Here is an 11,504-nt window from a genome sequence, read left to right as displayed (position 1 = left end):
CTGAATCATGGACTTTGAAATCTTATTCAGCTGCTCGACCAGCCTGTCAATCTGAGGGTGATAGATGCTGATGCAAACATCTTTAATGCCCAGTAATTCATACAGTTCTTTTAGTGTGGGAGACATGAATGCCCTGGTCAGACAGTATCTTTTTTGGGATGCCGACTTGGGTAATTACATGAAAGAGCACCTTCGCCACACTCTTTGCAGGAATGGAGTGCAGGGGCACTGCTTCAGGAGATCCCATTACATAGTTCACTAGAACTGATGTAAAGCAATATCCCCAATTTAAATAAAAAAGACTAAATGTGTGTGACGTGGTGTGGTCTGTGGCTCAGCTGCAGGAGAAGGATGGGGCTGTGGGTTTAGGGGCAGTGCCAGGGAAGACTCCAGGGGAGTGTTTCTAAATGTTGGGGCTTCAGAAAATCAACACAGTGTCAAGCACCTTATCCACAGAGAAAGCTAAAAATAACTACACTAAAATAAACCAACCAGAATACAAATGTAAATAAGCAAGAACTAAAAAAGAGGAGTCACGATATAAAGGAGTTTAAAAATCTAAAACAAACAAACAAACAGAACATCAAATAACAAGACTTTGTCATGGTCCGGGTGTGTGCCAGTGTGTCTCCCTCCGAGCCGGCGTCTCCACCCCTGGGAGGGGCCTCAGTGTTTTTGCTGATCGCTTACATCTGTGGGTAATTAGCCGGGGACTCATAAGGCCAGCGTTCTCAATCTCTCTTCGCCAGATTCTCTGCTAAACATCACTACACCTAACTGTCAACCCCTGGCGAAGAGCTTCTACTTGGATGCTGGACCTTCTGGCAGTCCCTCAGGCTATTACCAAAATTACCTACCTGCCTCTCTGCCTCCACGCCAGGAGTTTTTGGATTTACACACCCGGACTACTCACCCCTCTATGTCATCTCCGACCTCCGTTGGCAAGTACGCAGTACGAAGGAGGATTCTGAGCCAAACAACATATTCATATGTCTCCTTATCTATGTTTGAACATCTGCATTCTGTTACAGTGACCCCGACCTTTTCCTGGACCCTTTGTGACTTGCTTTCCAGTCCAATCCCCGGAATAGCTGTCCTCTCTGACCCGGACCAGATCGTTATTTAGTTTAACGTCTACGCTCACCTTTTGTTTATGAATATTTTGTGTAAACATTAAACATTATTCTTAAAATATACTTACGAGCTGTTCGGCGTCTTGCGTTTGAGTCCTGTCACTCGTCTGAAACGGTCTCGGCCGTAACAGTAGAATCTGGCCAGTAGTTATGGACTCAGCAGACGCGGAACGGTCAGCCATTCAGAGGCAGGGGGCGATATTAGGAAGTCATGAACAATCTATTCAGTTCCTGTTAGCCCAGCAGCAGACTCTTAGAGATGGTCAAAGTAAAATACTGGAGTCCCTCCAGGCTCTACAAGCGGATATTTCTACTGCTGCTGGTTCCGCCTCGGGCCCCGCGGGCCAAGACTCCGGTACACCAGCTCCTCTGCCTCAACCTGTTGCCGTTGCATCTCCACCTACATCAGCTTTCCGTGATGCTACGTCCCCGGAGCCCGAACCATTTTCAGGGGATCCAGGGAGTTGTAGCGGGTTTTTGCTTCAGGTTGACCTTGTTTTCGGTCGTTCTCCACGCACATTTGTTGCGGATTCTAATAAGATATCTTATTTGGTGGGTAAACTGCGTAATCGTGCACTTAAGTGGGCGGAGGCGTATCTATCGAAGAATCCTTTGTTAACCTGTTCTTATGAGGTGTTTTTGGGGGAATTCCAGAAAACGTTTGCGCACCCCATTTCTGAGGGTAGTTCTGCGCAGAGGCTGCTGGATCTTCGCCAGGGCCGTCAGAGGGTTGCTGATTTTTTGATTGATTTTCGTACTGCCGCCGCCGAAACCGGTTGGCCTGACGACGCTCTGCGTGGGGTGTTTTTCCGGGCATTGAACGAGGGTATGAAAGACCAGCTTGCCTCCCGTGATGAGCCAAAATCTTTTGAGGAACTGGCGTCCCTCTCCCTTCGCATTGACAACAGGTTGCGTGACAGGGAGAGGGACAGGAACTACAAATCCCAGCGCCGTTTACCGCGCTCGTTTCCGGGTACGTCGCCGCCTCCGACTGTGGACTCGCATGAGTTTGTCGCCTCGGCTTACATCACTAATCCCGAGCCGGAGCCTATGCAGATTGGCCGGTCACGGTTGACACCGGAGGAGAGGGAGCGGCGGCGTCGGGCTCATGCCTGTTTTTACTGTGGCTCGCTGGAACACTTGATTGCTGCATGCCCGAAGGAGGGAAAAGGTGTCGCCCGCCGGTAGAATCGGGGATACGGGTGGGCGGTTCGAATTCTGGTCAGAAACCCCGTTTACAACTCCCTGTCACCTTGGAGATGCTACAGATTACTCATTCATGCACAGCCTTATTAGATTCTGGTTCTGAACAGAATTTAATCAGTCTCGATCTCGCTGAACGATTAGGCGTTCCGCTCGTGCGCCTTGAGCCGCCCATTCCAGTTAGAGCGATTAATAACCAGGTTTTCACTAAAATTTCTTTTCACACTGGTCCAGTGTCACTGTGCACTTCGGGGAATCATAGGGAGAAACTCACCTTTTTTGTCCTCGATTCACCTGATACTCCGCTCACTTTGGGTTATCCCTGGCTGTGCTTACACAATCCGCACTTGGATTGGGAGGGGCAAAGGGTTGTCAGCTGGAGCCCTTTTTGCCACTCCAATTGTCTGACTTCCGCCCGTTTTCCCGGCCCGGGGGAGGCTACGGGGACTGACGAATATGTCCCCGATCTCTCAGGGGTGCCACCTGAGTATCATGATTTGCGGGAAGTATTCAGTAAGATCAAAGCGCAGTCCCTACCGCCCCATCGCCCTTATGACTGTGCGATTGATTTGCTCCCCGGAGCGTCCCTGCCCAAGAGCCGGTTATATAGTATCTCTAGGCCTGAACGTGCTGCGATGGAGGAGTATATTAGGGATTCACTAGCGGCTGGGTTAATCCGTCCGTCTTCATCCCCCGTGGCGGCTGGGTTTTTTTTTGTAGACAAGAAGGATGGGTCTCTTCGGCCGTGTATTGATTTCAGGGGCTTGAATGACGTCACTATTAAAAATAAGTATCCCTTGCCACTCATTAGCTCCGCTGTTGAATCGCTACAGGGTGCCACGGTGTTCACTAAGTTAGATCTTCGCAATGCTTATCATTTGGTGCGAATCCGTCAGGGAGACGAGTGGAAGACCGCGTTTAACACCCCCCTGGGTCATTTCGAGTATCTCGTTATGCCTTTCGGTTTAACGAACGCTCCAGCGGTGTTTCAGGCCCTAATGTCATGACCCTGTGCCTTCTCGGCTGACTCTGTACGGCTACAAGTGTTTTTGTTGTGCTGCATCTCTCTCTCCCCTGCACTGCGCTCTACCGGGGCGGAGTCATGACGGCTCCAGCCCCTGGCTCGGACACCTGCAAGCAATCATCTCACTCACCTCTTAAGGCGGCTGCTGAGAGTGCTTCCTCGCTGGATTATTGTGTAACACTAGTCAGTGTCATCATCTATCTGAGCCGTTTTTCGAGTTTCTGTCGTGCCACTACTCACCTGCCTTTCCTCTCTGTGCCAGGATTCTCGCCAGCCTGAGGACCGCCGTTGGTGAGCTAAAGCCGGAGTCCGAGCTACCTGAGCTTCAGGGGATTTTGTACATAGCCCTCTTCTTCCCGTGCCTGTGCTTCCCGGAGACCCTCTTCCTGTGCCCCCTCACCTGTATATATTCGCACCTGGTGTCTGTGTGTGTAAATAAATCACGAACTTAAGTGACGGTCTGCCTCCGAGTCCCTCCTGAGCCTGACAGAATAATCCAGCCACCGCTATGGACTCAGCAGGCCCAGCCTCGGCAGCGACAGCCCCTATGTCTCTGGAGGAGCTTCTGCACCGACACGAACAAATGCTGGTGAAGCTCAGCGGAGACGTGGCGTCTCTAACGCAGGCCTTCGCCCAACGGATTCCGCTGGCCGAGGACCAGCCTCCCGCGGGCCCTCCCCAGGTAACGCACGCTCCTGCCGTCACTACAACAGCCACAGCTACCCAGGCTGCTAGCGCGGTAGCATCAGTAGCCTCCGCGGTTTCGCTGGATAAGCTTTTGCCTTCACCTGAGGCTTTTTCTGGGGAGATGGGAAAATGTGCGGGATTTTTGTTGCAGTGTTCTATGCACTTTCAATTACTGCCCCATGTGTTTGTTTCTGACGGGGTTAAGATCGCTTACGTCACCCAGCTACTACGTGATCGAGCCCTGGCCTGGGCCCAGGCCCAGCTGCAGGCTTGCCCCGGAATGTCTTATGACGACTTCCTGTCGCGCTTCAAGTCGGTGTTTGATAAAGGCTCTAGTACAGAGGCAGCTGGCTATCGTTTGATTAATCTGAAGCAAGGTAGGCGAAGCATGGCTGACTTTTCTGTTGATTTCTGGACTCTAGCTGCACAGACCAAATGGGGACCTGAGGCCCTGAAGACCACTCTGTTAAATAATATCCGCGAAGAGCTCAAGGATGAGATAATGATGCGTGAGCTTCCTGCTTCTCTAAATGCTTTGATGTCCCTGTGTATTCAGGTGGATGATCGCCTGCGGGCGCGCCAGAGCTCACGAAGACAGCAGTTTCGCGAGCCCCTGGCTTTTCGGGAGCCCCAACCCGACGCACGGGAGGCTAGAGCTTTTGGAACTGAGGAGGAGGTACCCATGCAGCTGGGACGTTCTCGACTCACCCCTGCGGAGCGACAACGCCGGTTTTCCGCGGGTGAGTGTCTGTATTGCGGTCGCAAGGGGCATTACATCTCTGCCTGCCCGGCGCTGGCAAAAGGAGGCGCCCGCCAGTAATTGAGAGGGTACTGGTGGGCGACCTGTCCAGCAACAAGCCTCTTCCCCGTCTCTTGCTGCCTGCTAAACTCACCCTCCGGTCGTTGTCCCATTCCCTCTCTGTGTTAATTGACTCTGGTGCAGAACAGAATTTCATTGATGCGTCGCTAGTCTCCAAGCTCAGCATTGGCACACGACCACTGCCTCATCCTCTCCGCGTGTCCGCCCTGTCTGGTCACCGGTTGCCTGACATAACGCACGTCACCCTACCTGTCACACTCACTCTCTCCGGTAACCACGTTGAGAACGTTTGTTTCTGTGTGTTTAAGGCTCCAGTAACCCCGCTCGTACTAGGTTATCCATGGCTTTCACAACACAACCCACACATCGACTGGAAGAAGGAGCAAGTTATGGGGTGGGGTGTGGGCTGCCACATGACCTGCCTTCGGGCCGCCACGCCATCTGCTCCCTCTCCACCCCCCGGGAAGCCTTCAAAGTCACCTGAGCTGTCTTCGGTTCCTTCCGTCTATCATGACCTCGCAGCAGTTTTTAGTAAGGATGAGGCGGGCTCGCTTCCACCACACCGGCCCTATGACTGTGCCATTGATCTTCTCCCTGGGGCGCCTCTCCCCTCTGGCCGCCTCTACAGCCTCACACAGCCCGAAAGGGAAACCATGGAGGGATACGTCAACGACTCTCTGGCTGCTGGGTTAATTCGCCCGTCATCCTCCCCCGTGGGGGCAGGTTTCTTCTTTGTTGCAAAGAAAGACAAGACGCTCCGGCCATGTATTGATTACCGCGGCCTCAACAAGATCACAGTAAAGAACAAGTACCCTCTTCCCCTCCTTAATTCTGCTTTCGAACTACTCCAGGGGGCCACGGTGTTCAGCAAACTGGACCTGCGAAACGCTTACCACCTGGTGAGGATCCGGGAGGGAGATGAGTGGAAGACCGCTTTCAACACTCATATCGGACACTATGAGTATCTCGTCATGCCCTTTGGCTTAACCAATGCGCCCGCGGTCTTCCAGGCCCTTGTTAACGATGTTCTGAGGGATTTTATTAATCGATGTGCTTTTGTGTACCTTGATGATATTCTCATTTTCTCTAAGTCCCAGGCGGAGCACGAGAGTCACGTGAGGCAGGTCCTGCAGCGCCTCCTGGAGAACCGGTTGTTCGTGAAAGCGGAGAAATGTGAATTTCACGTTGACACTGTGGCCTTCCTTGGCTATATCATCTCTCAGGGGGATCTCAAACCTGACCCCGAGAAGGTCCGGGCCGTGGTGGACTGGCCTCAACCGCCGAACCGCCAGCAACTCCGACGGTTCCTAGGATTCGCCAACTTCCACCGACGCTTCATAAAGGACTACAGTAAGATCGCCTCACCTCTCACTGCGCTTACCTCTCCCAAAGTTCCTTTTCAGTGGGACCTCTCTGCTCAGGAGGCCTTTTCCCTACTAAAGGAGAAGTTCACTACCGCCCCCATCCTCCGTCAGCCCAACCTCAGGCAACCGTTCGTGGTGGAGGTGGATGCTTCGGACTCTGGAGTGGGAGCAGTTCTGTCTCAACGATTTGAAGGTACGCTCCATCCCTGTGCGTTCTTTTCTCGTCGTCTCTCACCCGCAGAACAGAACTACGGCATCGGTGATCGGGAGCTGCTAGCGGTCAAACTGGCCCTGGAGGAGTGGAGGCACTGGCTTGAGGGCGCGGAACACCCATTCATCGTGTGGACCGACCATAAGAACCTTGAGTACATCCGGTCCGCCAAACGCCTAAATTCACGACAAGCCAGGTGGGCCCTCTTCTTCACAAGATTCAATTTCACCATCACTTACAGACCAGGGTCGCGCAACGTGAAGCCCGATGCACTCTCCCGTCAGTTTTCCAGTACGGAAGGAGACTCCGATCCAGAACCGATTCTTCCAGCTACCTGTGTTATTGGAGCTGTCACATGGGAGATCGAAGCTCTCGTGCGCGAGGCCCAGGATACTGACCCCGACCCGGGGACGGGCCCCCCTGGTCGGTTGTTTGTCCCTGCTGCTGTCCGACCTCAGGTACTCCACTGGGGCCACACTGCCCGGTTCACCTGTCATCCAGGAGCCCGCCGCACCATCACCTTCCTGCAGCGGTTTTTCTGGTGGCCCACCTTGGACAAGGACGCCAGGGAGTACGTTATGGCGTGCACCACGTGTGCCCGGAACAAACGTCCCAACCGACCACCCGCCGGGCTTCTTCAACCACTCCCCACACCAGGACGGCCATGGTCTCACATAGCGCTGGACTTCGTTACGGGGCTCCCACCGTCATCCGGTAACACCACCATCCTCACTATTGTTGACCGTTTTTCTAAGTCGGCTCATTTCATCGCCCTCCCCAAGCTCCCTACAGCCCTGGAGACCGCCCAGCTGCTCACCACCCACGTCTTCCGGCTTCATGGCATTCCGATGGACATCGTTTCCGACCGGGGACCCCAATTTACCTCTCGGGTTTGGAAGGAGTTCTGCGTGCAGATCGGCGCCGCGGTCAGTCTCTCTTCGGGCTTCCACCCTCAGAGCAATGGACAGGCCGAGCGTACCAACCAAGAGCTCGAAGCGGCACTCCGCTGTGTCGTCTCTCTCAACCAGGCCACTTGGAGCGAGCAGCTCCCCTGGATTGAGTACGCCCACAACTGCCTGACCTCTTCAGCCACTGGACTGTCGCCGTTCGAAGCCTCATTGGGCTACCAACCACCCCTGTTCCCGGCCGTGGAGGGTGAGCATGCCGTCCCATCGGTACAACATCATTTCCGCAGGTGCCGCCGGGCCTGGCGGTCCACCCGAGCCGCTCTGCTGCGAACGGCGGAGCGCAATAAGGAGATCGCTGACCGCCACCGGATCCCTGCACCTGCCTATACAGTTGGGCAACAGGTATGGCTCTCCTCACGCTTTGTTCCCCTTCGTGCAGAGTCGAAGAAACTTTCCCCGGCTTTCATCGGTCCGTTTGAGATTGAGGCCCTGGTCAATCCGGTATCCGTCCGTCTGAAGCTGCCTCGCAATATGCGTATCCATAATGTTTTCCATGTCTCCCAGGTCAAGCCCGTGCTCTCCAGCCCGTTGTGCCCTCCTTCCGGGCCCCCTCCGCCCGCCCGGCTCGTGGATGGGCAGGAAGTGTTTTACATCACCCGCATTATGGACTCTCGGCGGCGGGGGCGGGGCGTCCAGTACCTGGTGGACTGGGAGGGCTACGGGCCAGAGGAACGTTCCTGGGTGCCCCGGTCGGCGGTTCTGGCTCCTGGTCTGCTCCGCGAGTTTCACCGGCGGCATCCGGGTAAGCCGGGTGGGTCGCCGAGGGGCTCCCGTTGAGGGGGGGGTACTGTCATGACCCTGTGCCTTCTCGGCTGACTCTGTACGGCTACAAGTGTTTTTGTTGTGCTGCATCTCTCTCTCCCCTGCACTGCGCTCTACCGGGGCGGAGTCATGACGGCTCCAGCCCCTGGCTCGGACACCTGCAAGCAATCATCTCACTCACCTCTTAAGGCGGCTGCTGAGAGTGCTTCCTCGCTGGATTATTGTGTAACACTAGTCAGTGTCATCATCTATCTGAGCCGTTTTTCGAGTTTCTGTCGTGCCACTACTCACCTGCCTTTCCTCTCTGTGCCAGGATTCTCGCCAGCCTGAGGACCGCCGTTGGTGAGCTAAAGCCGGAGTCCGAGCTACCTGAGCTTCAGGGGATTTTGTACATAGCCCTCTTCTTCCCGTGCCTGTGCTTCCCGGAGACCCTCTTCCTGTGCCCCCTCACCTGTATATATTCGCACCTGGTGTCTGTGTGTGTAAATAAATCACGAACTTAAGTGACGGTCTGCCTCCGAGTCCCTCCTGAGCCTGACACCTAATAAATGATGTCCTACGGGATTTCCTCGACCGTTTTGTGTTCGTCTATTTAGATGACATTCTTATTTTTTCTAAAACTTTGGCTGAGCATCATTCGCATGTCCGAGCTGTCCTTCAACGCCTCTTGGAAAACAGACTGTATGCCAAGGCTGAGAAATGTGAGTTTCATTTGACATCGGTCTCTTTCCTGGGATACATTTTGGCAGGGGGGCAGGTGAAGACGGATCCGGCTAAGGTGAAGGCGGTCACAGACTGGCCTGTGCCTTCTACTCGCAAGCAACTCCAGGGGTTTTTGGGATTTGCAAATTTCTATCGTCGGTTCATAAGGAACTACAGTCTGGTGGCGGCTCCGCTTACACGCCTTACCTCTACGAAGCTTCCGTTCGGCTGGTCCGCCGAAGCAGACAGCGCGTTCACGAAGCTGAAACATCTGTTTTCTACTGCGCCCATCCTCGCTCAACCCGATCCGTCTAAGGCTTTTATTGTGGAGGTGGATGCTTCTGATGTGGGGGTGGGGGCTGTGCTTTCACAACGTGCCGGCCCCTCCTCTAAGCTACGGCCGTGCGCCTTTTTCTCTCGGCGGCTTTCACCAGCGGAACGGAACTATGGTGTGGGGGACCGGGAACTGCTTGCCGTTAAGTTGGCGTTGGAGGAGTGGCGTCATCATCTGGAAGGCGCGGCGCTACCGTTCCTGGTGTGGACGGATCATAAGAACTTGACGTACCTACGCGGTGCGAAGAGGTTGAATGCACGTCAAGCTCGTTGGTCGCTGTTTTTCGCACGTTTTAACTTTTCCATTTCCTATCGCCCGGGTTCCAGAAACACCAAACCGGATGCCCTCTCTCGGCAGTTTGACTCTGACACGGGTCCGGCGGAGTTTTCCACCATTCTTCCGGCCGGCTGTACGGTGGGAGCTATTACCTGGGAGGTGGAGGACGCCATCAACCGGGGCCTCCGGACGGAACCGGATCCGGGCACGGGACCGACTAACCGGCGTTTTGTTCCCGCGGCTGCTCGCTCCAAGGTACTGGAATGGGTGCACGCTTCGAGGTTTGCGTGTCACCCGGGCAGGGGCAGGACGACTTCTATGGTTAAGAGACATTTTTGGTGGGCCACTCTGGACAAAGATGTTCGGGAATATGTGGCTGCGTGCCCTGTGTGTGCCAGGTGTAAGTCGCGTACTCACCGTCCTGCTGGGCTGTTGCAGCCGTTATCTACGCCTCATCGCCCTTGGTCCCACATCGCCCTGGATTTTGTTACGGGACTCCCGGTTTCGGCTGGGAAGACCACTATTCTCTCGGTCGTGGATCGGTTTTCTAAGGCTGCTCATTTCGTCGCTTTGGAGAAGTTGCCCACTGCGGCTGAGACGTCTACGTTGTTGTTGGACCATGTTTTTCGGCTTCATGGCATTCCTGTGGAAATAGTTTCGGACAGGGGTCCGCAGTTCTCGTCCCAAGTTTGGGGTTCTTTTTGCGCTGCTTTGGGGGCCAGGCCTTGTCTGAGCTCTGGTTACCATCCTCAGACGAACGGCCAGACGGAACGTTTAAATCAGGAGCTTGAGGCCGCGCTCCGCTGTGTGACCTGTCATAACCCTGCGACTTGGGCCTCGTATCTGCCGTGGGTGGAATATGCCCACAACTCCTTGGTTTCGTCTGCTACTGGGTTGTCACCGTTCGAGGCCTCTTTGGGTTATCAGCCGCCCCTGTTTCCGGAGGAGGAGGCTGATCTTGCTGTCCCCTCGGTCCAGCATCATCTACAGCGCTGCCGTCGGGTCTGGTCTCGTACGCGGGAGGCGCTGTTGCGAGCTGTGGCTCGCCAACGTAGCTGTGCCGACCGTCGCCGGTCTCCTGCGCCTGTTTACTCACCTGGACAGAAGGTGTGGCTCGCCGCGAAAGACATCCCTCTCAGGGCATCCTCCCGCAAGTTGTCTCCTCGTTACATCGGCCCCTATTCTGTGGACAGGGTCCTCAGCCCTACGGCTGTCAAGCTCCGTTTGCCTGCTGCCTTGAGGGTTCACCCGGTCTTTCACGTTTCTCAGGTGAAGCCGGTGGTGTCTAGTCGTCTGTGCCCGCCTCCGGTGCCCCCGCCTCCCGCCCGGCTCATTGACGGGCACCCTGCGTTTTCTGTCCGGCGCATTCTGGATGTGCGGCGGCGGGGTAGGGGGCTGCAGTTTTTGGTGGACTGGGAGGGTTATGGGCCGGAGGAGCGTTCTTGGGTTCCTCGTTCTTTGATGCTTGACTCTGTGATGGTTTCTGATTTTCTTAGGTCACGTCGTGGGGCGGGTGCTGGTCGGCCGCCGGGTGGCGTCCCTTGAGGGGGGGTACTGTCATGGTCCGGGTGTGTGCCAGTGTGTCTCCCTCCGAGCCGGCGTCTCCACCCCTGGGAGGGGCCTCAGTGTTTTTGCTGATCGCTTACATCTGTGGGTAATTAGCCGGGGACTCATAAGGCCAGCGTTCTCAATCTCTCTTCGCCAGATTCTCTGCTAAACATCACTACACCTAACTGTCAACCCCTGGCGAAGAGCTTCTACTTGGATGCTGGACCTTCTGGCAGTCCCTCAGGCTATTACCAAAATTACCTACCTGCCTCTCTGCCTCCATGCCAGGAGTTTTTGGATTTACACACCCGGACTACTCACCCCTCTATGTCATCTCCGACCTCCGTTGGCAAGTACGCAGTACGAAGGAGGATTCTGAGCCAAACAACATATTCATATGTCTCCTTATCTATGTTTGAACATCTGCATTCTGTTACAGTGACCCCGACCTTTTCCTGGACCCTTTGTGACT

The sequence above is a fragment of the Diplotaxodon limnothrissa genome, linkage group LG20, assembly GCF_057381915.1.
Source record: "Diplotaxodon limnothrissa isolate DT_005_m linkage group LG20, D_limnothrissa_male_GT1.1, whole genome shotgun sequence".
NCBI classification, from domain to species: Eukaryota; Metazoa; Chordata; class Actinopteri; order Cichliformes; family Cichlidae; genus Diplotaxodon; species Diplotaxodon limnothrissa.
Note: the sequence above shows the minus strand (reverse complement) of the source record.